Source organism: Hyperolius riggenbachi, chromosome 1 (genome assembly GCF_040937935.1).
Source record: "Hyperolius riggenbachi isolate aHypRig1 chromosome 1, aHypRig1.pri, whole genome shotgun sequence".
In the NCBI taxonomy this organism is placed as follows: Eukaryota; Metazoa; Chordata; class Amphibia; order Anura; family Hyperoliidae; genus Hyperolius; species Hyperolius riggenbachi.
In genome coordinates this window covers 191,028,531-191,040,104 of record NC_090646.1, presented here as the reverse complement: position 1 = coordinate 191,040,104, position 11,574 = coordinate 191,028,531, and the positions used below count along the sequence as shown (strand labels likewise).

Below are 11,574 nucleotides of genomic sequence, written 5' to 3'. Positions count from 1 at the left end.
TCATGTTAATGTATTAAGTTGTTTTTTTCTGTAAAAATAAATAAAAGGTTTGATGTTTTAAGATGGGTAGATAATTCTATACATCATCACGTATGCACAACAAACTTGCTGTTTATTAGTTTGCAGTATAATTGTGTCTTATGGAAAGCTTTGTACAGATAGCAGTTCTTGCTGACTTGACCCAATAGTAGTTACAAGGGTCAAAGAAATTAATTAATCTCACCTAAATTACATGGTCATCCATGCCACTATTTAGGCATAGGCAAACTAGGCAGTCATGCACTGCTGGAGGGTGACATCAAAGAATCATGCCAGACATACTCTTTATGGGATTATAACTCTGATGGTGACATGGTGGAGGGGATCATATGAAACTCTAGGGGTAATTAGCAAAGCCATTGTATTTTAATGGTCATTACTGTGCTCATTATTCTTGTAATGTTTTAATTTCTTTTTTTACTGACACCTGGGACAATCTGCACACAAAGAGGCCTCAATTCCGGTAGTGTTAAGGTCCGTACACACGCCGGACTTTAGGCAACGACGGGTCCGTCGTTGCCTCCCGCTGGGTGGGCGTGCCAGCGACAGTCCGGCGTGTGTACGCTCTGTCGTCAGACTGATACGGCTGTTTCTGAGCGATCCGCCCGGCGGATCGCTCAGAAACAGCCGTATCAGTCTGACGACAGAGCGTACACACGCCGGACTGTCGCTGGCACGCCCACCCAGCGGGAGGCAACGACGGACCCGTCGTTGCCTAAAGTCCGGCGTGTGTACGGACCTTTAGCATCAGTTTTACCGCATACACGGTAATTTACCACATTCAGTATATGCAGTTTGCAATTCTGATAGATTTTCGTAATAAATTACCGAATGCAGTAAATCAGGTCATAAAATGTGCGGTATTTTGCATTATTTTACCGAAAATCAATTTTCATGGAAAATAGGGGGCATTTTAGCAAATAATTTAGCGATCAGTTTAAGACCTACCTGTACCTGGCGGTAAAGTCAATTTGTGCGCATTTTACAGTTTTTAGTGGTGTTCCTATTCAGTTCCTATTCCTATTTTAGGGCCCTGACACACCAAATCCTGTTTTGCGGGTCATTTTAGTTTTTTTTTTTTTTAAAAACACTTCCATTGACTTCCACTAAAAAGCAGTAAAATCACAGCAAAATTGCAGCGTTTGAGATTTTTAGAAAAATCATGATCACTGGGATTTTGCCGCGATTGGAGGCTTTTTTTTTAAAAAAAATGAAAGCAAAATTCTATTTGATGTGTCAGAGCCCTTAGTGGAGTTTCTATTCAGGCTGTTTAATAGTGTAGAATAGTAGAAATAAAATTCCAATTATTTTTTTTCTTTTTTGTTATAGAGGATGTATATAAATATTCTTTCCATAGGTTGCTACATTATCAAATACACCTCCCCCCGCCCTCCCTTCCAAAATGGAAACACCTTCCAAAGACTATCTTAACTTATGACAGACAATTAAAGACTATTATTATTATTATTTGCCGCATGCTTACTGCCAAAGTACTGCACTTTTAATGCATTTTCAGCACTTTCGGAAAATCGCATGCGGCCAAATTTTTCAGAATTGCCATAAAACACAGATTGCTGTATTTTTCTAACAAAAAAATAAATAAAAAAATACTGCACACAGCGAACCTTTGCTTTATCCTTGCCTGTTCATCCATTGGCAAATAAGTAATGTAACATGCATGTGTTTGAAACAAAATGAAACATACACACATTTTTTTCTAATATTTAAATGTGCATGCCACAGTTTAAGTGGCAAGAGGAAGTGACAGTGGGTGTTCTGGGTTATGGGTCAAAATGGCCCTGCTGGGAACAGTGGGGTAACACTGCAGCTTCTTACACATTTCCCTGCTATGCACCAACTCCATCACAGTGGCTTCTAGTGCGTCACTGACCATGCAGGGGTTTCTCCAGTGTGTCACTGGTCATGTAGGGAGTAGGGACTTTTCCAGTGTGTCTAAAAGAAAGAGATGGGGAACAGTGGTGGGGGGGGGGGGGGGAGGGGCTGCTGGCAATACCTGTGTATAGAGGGAGGGGAGATGGATGTAAATAAGCTGGGAGATTGTTCTCTGACAGGGATGGGAGGCAAGACAATCTTACAAAACTGGAACTTGACCAGTATGTGGATGCAGTGCACAAGTAATGAGCAGGAATGGTCAATGAGATGCAAAGAAAATGTCTATGCTAATCTTGTTTAATCTCATGGAGCAAACAAATTCCACAGCGGCAGCATAAAATTAGCATAAACATTTGCATCTCATTGACCATCACTAGTGGTGAGAGGTGTATTACCTTTTCTCCACAGAACTGGGAATGGTTTAATGGAATCTGCAATTTACCAACACAATGAAAGCACCATAATGAGTGTTTCCAGCACTTCAAGCCCTCATCAGTCACTGTATGGTCTGACACTTCCTGATCATCACAAGCACCTTTACATGTGAGATATGGTTTGCATCTATACTGGTGGTGTCTCAAAGGTTATTTCAAGGCATGACTTGATTACTATGCCTTATGGGAAGCTGCAGATATTCATATTTGGGAGTATGACCTGGCGGAGGGTTTGGGTGATGTAAGCATTGACGTTGCTTGTGACAGCCACAGCAGTATAATGGACATCATTCTGTAGGCCATTTTTTGTAAGCGCTCCTTTTTTACCAATTATGTGGTCTACTGGTAATCCTTGAGTGAAAGGACTAAGCTAAACACATGCAGTTATTCCAAATTATCCATGGTTATTGCAGGAAATGAAAACAATTTAAACAATGCACCTTGATATACTGTACAACATCTGCATATTACTGTACCCAATGCTGCCAGTAAAGAAGCCCCATCTACTGGACTCATATAGTACCGTAATTGTATGTTTTCTATGGCCCAGTGCACACTGAGCGGTTTTAGGTGCGATCCGCCGGCCGCATCTGCCTGTAAAAACGCTTGGCTAATGTATTTCAATGGGATGGTGCAGACCAGCGGTTTGAGGTTTTTTCCAAACCACAAACATGCCTCCTGCTGCACGTTTGCGGTTTTCTGAAGCATTTCGTCCTCAATGTAAAGTGTAGGAAAAACTGTTCTGGTTTTGTTACAGAAGCTGTTCAGTAACAGTTTTTACTGTAACAATATGTGTAATCTGCTACCCAAAAACACACCCAAAACCGCTAGGTGTGTTTAGGAAACGTCTCTAAACATGCCTAGAATCGCTCTGAAATCAGTTCCAAAAACCGCTAGCGTTTTGTGGATCTGCTAGTGGTTTTGGTGTGTACTGGGCCTATGAGAATAAAGTTCATAAGAAGCTAAGTAGTGCCCAGTGAGGGGTCATCAGTTTATAAATCTCAATTTGTATAATTCAACCAATATTTAAATGTTGTTCATATCGTATGGGGTAAAGCAAAGTGAGTGTGAACAGATAAATTAAAAGACAACTGAAGTGAGAGGGTTATGGAGGCTGCCATATTTACTTAAACAAAACCAGTTGCCTGGCAGTCCTGTTGATCTCGTTGGCTGAATGACACATCTGAAACATGCATGCACCTAATCCAGTCAGATTTGAGTCAGCGCACCAGATCTGCATGCTTGTTCTGGGTCTATGACTAAAAGTATTATAGGTAGAGGATCAGCAGGGCAGCCCCGGTGTTGCCGGCAGCTTTGGTTGTTTGCGATTATCGCACGCTGTTACTGCCGAGCATGTTGGCTCTTGTTTTCAGGATTAGAATTGATCTGACACAGTGATCTGATTGTTAGAATGCTGTGTAGTGCTGAAATATAAAAAAAAAAATGAAATAAACCACACCCACATCAGACACTAAATACAGAAAACTGAAAGCTTTAATTGTAAACATAGTTGCTGCTTTTATACCTAACAGGTAACCATTCTCCCAAAAAGAAAAAAAAAAAAAAAAACTGTTTATATACTCGGTCTGTTTCATGCTCCAAGGTGAGCAAAAATAACATAAAAGACACAGTGCTGTGAATAGCAATAATATAATATAGAATAATATCATATAGGAAAGCAGTCATGTACACCAAAGTGTTTATGTCGTCAGATGGGGAGAAAGTTTCCGATCATAATACATTACAATGCACTTATTATCAACATATATAATATCAAGGTATTTTCAGGCTTTCTGGTCTGTTTAACAGAAGACAAAGAATATTTTATTAAAATCCTCAAAAGTACTACTTTTAGAAAAAAAAACACTTATTTTTAAGGTTACTTTTTCAAAACCAACAAATGTTATGCAACCGTTGCTGCCATAGCTAGCAGTAAAGTGCAAGGTAAGTTGCCACATTTAAATCATAACCATGCTTTTAGCATCATTTACAGAGGTCATGTTCAGCACCTCATTATCGGTAGAGGAGTAATTAGCCTTACTTAAATCTACACATAGGTTTCCATTAAGGTTTCCTTTAGCTTCATATTGAGTCCCTTTGTTATCATATGTCAAAGTGCTGTGTGAATAGCTTGTCTCATTCAGCATAGGGGAGGATCGGCCCACTTATGCTAGGAGACGTCAAGACTTGGAATTACAGCTTTTCCAAACATAAAATGGCGCCTGAGAGAAACTGAGGCCTTGTGAGCAGTGATGGCCCAAACATTTCACTAGTATGCTTCATTTGCTACACTCAGGGATCAGGATTTGGGGTTAGCAAATCACATCTTTTAGCAGCTGATCCAACTCATCTGAAGCTGTGTTGATATGATTTGCTATCACTCACGTCCCTTTCCCTGGTGAAGCAAATCTGCTCACGTTAGGAGAATTTGGGGGTGAAATCTAGAAGTAACAGAGGAATCACTGCTCATCGCTTTATTTTATAACCAGGACAAGAGGCATTGCTGCTCTAATAAGCGGTTTTATGGGCAGGCCTTCCACCAGGAAGCGCACAGCATCAGTTACTTCTCAGGCAGCCATGATTTCATGAAGAAATATCTGCGAGTGTATTTGCCTGCATTTAGCATAATCAGTTCACTGTTCTACTAGCAAATAAACTCATTTGACGGAATATTTTAATGAGACGCAAAATAAAGAAAGCTACTTCCTGAATGGTAAATGACCTGGTTAAAGTGGAATTCATTTTATTCTAATCATTTCCATTAACCGCAGACTCCTTACATCTTGCTGAGCTCTGACTGAAACTAATTAGATAGATAGAGAGAGAGAGGGGGAGGGGGGTGTCCACAAACTCAGTTACAGGTAAAGATGGACTAGGTGCTAATTTTTCCAGCTTGTATGTAAATCCAATACAAATTGTATGCAGCTGGGAATTGGGCCAATCAAATGCATGTCCTCCCGATTTATATTGGCCCAGTTCCAATCTGCATAAAATTAGCATCTCGTTTAGCATCTAGTCACATGCTGCTGAATAAACAAACATACGTTTCAGCACTACAATAGTCACATTCTCTCCATGAGATGGAAAATACAGTGCTGCTTCATAAGGTGACACACTTTGTTATAACAGTTACTCAATGCTTGGTTGCTTTCGTTGACAGTGTTGCTTTAGTAAGATGAGGTTATTATAGCAGAATGCAGGTAAATGCAGCTTAAAAAAATAGATAGTGGGTTGTAGGTCCAGACCAACTATTCTCTTCAAGGTCCCACTTGGGATGCCAGCTATGAAGGAATAGAGTCTTCATCACAGCTGGCTTCCCAAGTTACTGATTAGGTTGTCATGTAATTTTTTTTTTTATAAAGAAACAGCCGAGTTGTTGAATTTTATTCCTCAGTTGTCTTTCTTTTAAATGTTATATACAAATTATTTACGAAATAATGTTTTCTTCTTTCTTCTTCACAAAAAACATTTGTGAAGGTAAGTCTTTCTAATCTCAGTAATGTAAGAGTTATGTGTGCAGCTAAGGAGAAGACACCTCCATCTGCATCAGGTGGCTGGACAATGGCCTCAATTGACTAAGCTTATCTCCTGTCTTTAATAACTCTTCTAGAGTTGTTACCATGGTGATAAGGCATGTAGTATTCAGGAAACATTTTACCTCAGGCAAACCTAAAGTACTCTCTTCTGTCTTTAAGTTAACTCTTTAATCCTTAAAATAACCCCCACAGTTAAAGACAGGCTGTTCATTAACTGTGTGTGAAAATAACTACAGAGGAGGTAAAATTAACTACAGAGGAGGTAAATTAACTACAGAGAAGGTAAATTAACTACAGAAGAGGTAACGTAAGGAATGAAGAGATAAGATAACTCTCTCACTATGTGGAGGTAAGTTTTCTCTTGCCTTATTATCTCCAGCATGATCTTAGTGAATTGAGGCCTATGAGTGGTGAGAGAGATGCTCCTGTTTCCCCATCCAATCAGCAGGCAGCAGACACAGCAAGCACAATACTGAGAGACCAGTACCAGTATTGTCATCTGACTGGCTGGGCAGTGTTCTGGAATCACGTAAGGCGTGTGGCTTAACAAAATAACACATTTTAGTAGCCAGTTGAGCGTGGTCCGCTTTTAGTAATTGAGAGAATCCAAACACAACAACAAATGTTGATTAGGCGATACCTTTAACGATTTAAGCTGGCCATACACTGGCCCTATTTGCGCCCGTTTCGACAGCAGATTCGATCACTGGGATCGAATCTGCTGCCAATCGTTCACGCTACACGCCGAATTTCGATCCATTTCGTCCGACCCCGTCGATCGCGCCGTGCGGAAAATAACCGTCGATCGCCCGCGGGTAAAGAGCGCATCGCTAGCGGCGTTCGAGTGCCCGACGACCGACGCAATAGAGCCCGCATACATTACCTGCTCCGCCGGCGCGACTGCCCCCCGGTCACCGCTGCTCCGTCTCCGCTCTGGTCTCCAGGTCCGGCATGCCTCACTTCTTCTAGCCCGGCAGGAAGTTTAAACAGTAGAGCGCCCTCTACTGTTTAAACTTCCTGCCGGGCTAGAAGAAGTGAGGCATGCCGGACCTGGAGACCAGAGCGCAGACAGAGCAGCGGTGGACCGGGGGACTGGAGTCGCACCGGCAGAGCAGGTAATGTATGCGGGCGGGCGGGGGCAGCAGCACCACCACAACAGGTTGTGAACGGTTTCAGGCTGAAATCGGTTCACAATCTGTTTGCTGTAAAGGTAGCCATACGATCCCTCTCTGATCAGATTCGATCAGAGAGGGATCTATTTGTTGGTCGAATTTGATGGTAAATCGACCAGTGTATGGCCACCTTAACTGTACAAGATTTCTCAGCAAGCTTTCGAAACTTTAAGTCTCTTCTTCAGGCATGTTTCAGCACTGGATCAGAACCAACAAAGTAGTGTCACATACTCAAGCTTACATATAAAGCTGTCACATACAGTATAAGCTTGATATACAAGCTTGAGTATGTACAACTACTTTGTATGGTTCGGAACCTGTTCTGAAACATGCATGAAGGAGAGACAAAAGTATCGAAAGCTTTGCAAAGAAATCTTGTACAGTTAATTATTAAAGGTATCACCTAATCAACTTTTGTTATGTCTTGGGACATTTTAGTAGATAAGCTTTTTTAGATATGTGTATTTAAAGCCAAACCCCAGTGAATTTCCCTCACTTTGTCCTTATGAGAAATGGTTAATGTCTCATGCCGCTTGAATCCGCAGTCAATTCACTTATCTTCCGCTCTTTTTTTTTCTTATCTTTTTCCATTCACTGCTATCTGGAATTGAGCAGCGAAACGATTGAGCATGAGATTGGTAACAGTGGCAGACACAGCAACAGATAGAGTTAAGCCCTGGGCACACATACAAGGCAAGAGGCCAGCAAGAGGTGACAGTACAGGGCTGACACTGTACAGATGCGTCACTAGCCTGCCGGCGAGTGGACACGTTCTGTTGCTATGCAGTGGGGTGGAGGGATGAAGAGTGGTGCACAAGTGACGAGGCGAGTGGGAAGCACAATGCTCTCAGGGGCAGCGGTACACATGCTTAATTCTCAGCTGAGGCAGTCTTTAGCAACTCCCTTGGCCAAGTTCCATCTAAGTGTTGTAAGTGGCTTTGGGCCTGGTAAACATTAAGGGATCCACATCCAACTTTTCAAGCAGTCAATTGTCCTCAGAACAATTTTTTTTGTTTTAAGTCGGTTCCTACTGGATCCAGTTCTTGACATATTACAAAGGCTGAGTGTTTACACACGTGGCTGATTGATCAATATCTAAACTCACACAGACACAGGGATAACACGCAAACTCCAGGCCGAGATACAAGCCCAGGACCTTCTGGTGCTGCAAGGCAATGGCGTGAGCCAATCTGACACTGTGACAACTTCAGAAAGGTGTGACAAATGTCACACAGTCATTTTGTTTGGCAGATATGTTGATGCAATTTTCTTTTAACAATGCTAAACTAACAGGAATATTAGACTGAATAAGGACAATGCTATTCTGATTGTAACAGCGCCCCATTCTGTGAGTCTTATGCAGGCCAGCAGCCTCTTCTGCATTCTGAATCAGATTTCCACAGCTCTGGAAGTGTGAGGTGGGACTGGTTGGTCTCCCTACTACTATATAGTTGTTGGTAAATTATACTGATCTGACACAAACTGGGAATGTATAGTCAGCGGCAGATATGGCAGAAATGAGGATTTTGCACAGACATCCGCAGCACAGCGTGTGTGTGTGTGTGTGTGTGTGTGTGTGTGTGTGTGTGTGTGTGTGTGTGTGTGTGTGTGTGTGTGTGTGTGTGTGTGTGTGTGTGTGTGTGTGTGTGTGTGTGTGTGGGGGGGGGGGGGGGGGGGGGGGGGGGGGGAGGAGAACATTTTATTGTACTTAGTCAGAAGCCAGCAGGATGAAGTGTCACTAAGGAACTCCGTTTAATAGAGCGGAAATCCTGTAAAAACTACCGGACACAGCTTTCATGTAAACACTGACATCTTCTGCAGAAAGTACACACATATGCTGCGTGCATGTCCACATACTGTACAAACACTTACACATATATGTCTCAATCATTGTCTGCACTTTCTGGAGCGAAAGCGCCAATAATTCATATACACATACATAAATTCATATACACACACACACACACACACACACACACACACACACACACACACACACACACACACACACACACACACACACACACACACACACACACACACACACACCTAAACGACCACTATTGCATAAAAAGTAGGCGGTTAAAAACGGACAGAACCAACAGGTTTTGGGCCAGTCCATCTCCTCATGGGGGATTCTCAAGGTTTTTTTTGTTTTCAACAGCAGTTGCAAAGTCTAACAGACAAAATAGTGTGTAAGGCTGTCTAGTATCTTACTATTTTGGCAGTTTAAACCGCTGTTGAAAACAAAGAAAACCCTGAGAATCCCCCGTGAGAAGCCTGTTGGTTCTGTCAGATTTTAACTGCCTACTTTTTCACGATAGCGGTCCTTTAACAAAATAGTGGAGTGGCAATAGAAAATAAGTATAACAAATCATCATTGTGTATCAGCTGTAAATGAGAACTTGTGTCTGTTGCCACTTAGTTTTACAATGCCTTGAGAGCCACATGTCACACTGGTAGCAGCTGGTACCCATATTGGACATGAATCAGTCTACCAAAACAGTGCAGTGTATTTCACATGCCAAAGAGAGGGATAGTTGGATCCATCTCTCGGAAATGATCACAGAGCTAAACAGCTTCTCGTTGACCATGATTCACTAAGATCTTGTTTCTACTATATGTTGCATTGGTGTTAATAAAACATACAGTATATGTTGTGTGATCAGCAAGAACATCAGAGTGCAGAAACTCCACTTGCTCGACGTCTCCATTTACATATTGCACAGTAGTGTGTACAGAGATTGCTTTGCTGCATGTAGTTTAGCCGACAGTACATCACTTAGTGAGGTCACAGCTGCAAAACAGGGCAAAGGAATACCTTGTGCAATGGAAAAGGAATATGGCTACTCTTCACTCAGTCTACCATACCTGGACTGCTTTAAGTTTTAACCCAGTCAAGGAATGATTTTTAACACACAAGATCTCTCATTCAATTCACTTTTTCTTCTAGATCATTTTTCATCTTGTAACGAGATAAAAACAAGGAACACCAAGAGCCACAATAGTGTAATATGTACTGGTAAATGATAAATGGTTAACCACTGTAAAAGCAGGTGGGGAGATTTTCCTGACCCCACTCAGTAATAAGAAGTCGCTCTCTGTAGATGAGAAAAAGGGGGATCAACCCTCCATCCAGGGTGGACTCAATATTGTGCAGGAAAACAGAGGCGCCAAAAGGATGCAATATGCAACGCGTTTCGTAGGTTTGAACCCGCTTCATCAGGCAATAACAACGGAGCAATAGCATATGTGGTCAGTAGAAGAGCCAGAGGTGCCTGGCTCTTCTACTGACCACATATCCTATTGCTCCATTGTTATTGCCTGATGAAGCAGGATCAAACCTACGAAACGCGTTGCATATTGAAGTTCATAAATAAAATATATTGGCTGTCTTTACTACAGTCGTTGTGTGTCTACTTGGAGGAGGTAAGTCCACCACTACCCTCCTCTATTTACCAAGAATTCGTTTTTTTAAGCTCATTTAGCTTCCTTTTATCCTTTTGGAGCCTCTGTTCTCCTGCATAATTTTTCATCTTCTGTTTAAAATAACTTTTTAGCTCTCTGCAAAAGAAAAAGTACCACAAAGTTAAAGCGGACCCAAACCAAACTTTTTTTTAATTTAAAATATTTAGTTGCACCACTCTGACACATACAGCGATAAATAAACACTCAAGCCTATGATCATGTCAGTGCATGCTTTTCACCCTTCTCTTTTATAACTAGGGTTATACAGGTGGCAGCCATTAGCAATTCCTCCTTTGCCAGACACCTGCTACTCACCAGTTTGCCGGAATATGAAAGGAAGGGAGGGGTTCCTCCAATAAATGTAAAATATTTTATATTTGTCATCATGCAGCTAAAAAAGGCTGCTATTTATTATTATAATTTAGAAAATAGATTTTATTTCTGAAATCTTGTATTTTTAATTTGGCTCCACTTTAATGAAAAAGTATTAGCAAGATTATTCAGAATATTTCTACCTTACTTGTGGCTTAATTTGTGAAAATATCACCTTGGAGAAAACTTAGGGGAAAAAGTGACTTGAATAAGGGCCCAAGTCTGTAGCCTGCTTTTTAGCCATGTGATGCACTGGGCAGTTATCTTGTTGTGGCAGTTTATAGCAGAGCAAGCTACAGCCTAAAAGCATTATACTGCATCGAGCATTACAAAGCCAGCGGCTGTCAGATCGATATTAGACAAGATTCCAATGTGAAAACATGTCCGATGGACCAGATAAATGATCAGTAACAGGTAGATATGGTTTACCTGATCTACCACAGATGGAACAGTGTACACCTAGCTTCAGGAAAACAACTCCTTCATATTCATCCTGATACAGTCACACATAATATTATGAGCACAAGGATTGAAGCAAACCTGAGGCAATAATACAATTATGAGATAATGAACTGTATGTGTAGTACAGCTAAGAAATAGAACATTAGTAGCAAAGAAAATAGTCTCACATTGTTTTACAGTACAGTACAATTACCTATG

General features: G+C 41.3%; 1 long non-coding RNA gene across 1 annotated transcript in view; it reads left to right on the top strand.

Annotated features, from left to right (window-relative positions):
* Window positions 1–11,195: 11,195 nt before the first annotated feature.
* Window positions 11,196–11,574, top strand: part of LOC137570623 (uncharacterized) — a 26,655-nt gene continuing 26,276 nt past the window's right edge. The window contains exon 1 of the long non-coding RNA XR_011031122.1: window positions 11,196–11,328. This is a non-coding gene — a long non-coding RNA (uncharacterized lncRNA). The remainder of the gene's footprint in view (window positions 11,329–11,574) is intronic.